The following is a 1295-nucleotide window of genomic DNA, read 5'->3' as shown; positions in this document are numbered from 1 at the left end:
TAATTTGTTTTTCATTTAAAGAAAAATCCTTCTCCTTTACCTAAGGGAAAAGTGTACATTGTTGGGCATTATTATTATTATTATCATCAATAAAATACAATTTTATTCATCCACATCTATGGTGTTTTATTTTACTTTTTTCTTTTCTAAAAATGGTAATCACAAAAAACATGAATAAATAATAATCTTCCATCTGCATAATATTTGGTCACAATTCACTTCTCTAAAATCAAAATATCAAATCATTATGCATGTTGGTTCTCAAACCCATTATATATAATGATCCTACTCCCTATCCAAACTTTGATTTCCCTATGTTTGAAGCTGAGGAAGAGATTGATAATGAAGAAGTATCTGATGAATTATCTCATTTGCTTGAGCACGAGGAAAAAACCATTCGGTCGTTTGAAGAGCAGATTGAACTAGTCAACTTGGGTTTCGAGGATGATGTGAAGGAAGTCAAGATTGGGTATCAACTTTGTCCAGAAGCTAAGAAGGGGTTGATTCATCTCCTTCGAGAATATTCAGATGTGTTTGCTTGGTCCTATCAAGATATGCCTGGTTTGGATTTTGAGATTGTGGAGCACAGCTTGCCGTTGAAGCCAGAATGCCCGTCGGTCAGGTAGAACTTGAGAAGAACTCATCCTGATATAGAAGTTAAGATCAAAGAGGAAGTGCAGAAGTAGATAGATGTTGGTTTCCTTGTTATCTCTGAGTATCCGCAGTGGGTCGCCAATATTGTGTCTGTTCCTAAGAAAGATGGAAAAGTCCGCATGTGTGTTAATTACAGAGATTTGAACAAAGCTAGCCCGAAAGATGATTTTCCTCTACCACAAATTGACATGTTGGTAGACAATACAACTAAATTCAAAGTCTTTTAATTTATGGACGAATTTGATGGTCATAATCAGATCAAGATGGAACATGAGGATATGGGGAAGACCATATTCATTACACCTTGGGGAGCATTCTGTTATAGAGTGATGACTTTCAGTTTAAAGAATCTTGGTGCAACATACCAGAGAGCTATGAACATTCTTTTTCCTGATATGATGCATAAAGATATTGAAGTTTATATTGATGATATGATTGCCAAATGAAGTGATGAAGAAGAACATGTTGAGTATTTGTTGAAGTTATTCCAGCATTTGAGGAAGTACAAACTCCTCTTGAATCCCAATAAGTGTACGTTTGGTGTTTGTTCTAGTAAGTTGTTGGGCTTTATTGATGATTATGCCAAGGTCAAAGCAATACAAGAGATGCCTGCGCCCAAAACTGAGAAGCAAGTCAGAGGT

This window comes from Lathyrus oleraceus, chromosome 2 (assembly GCF_024323335.1).
Source record: "Lathyrus oleraceus cultivar Zhongwan6 chromosome 2, CAAS_Psat_ZW6_1.0, whole genome shotgun sequence".
Classification (NCBI taxonomy): domain Eukaryota; kingdom Viridiplantae; phylum Streptophyta; class Magnoliopsida; order Fabales; family Fabaceae; genus Lathyrus; species Lathyrus oleraceus.
Note: the sequence above shows the minus strand (reverse complement) of the source record.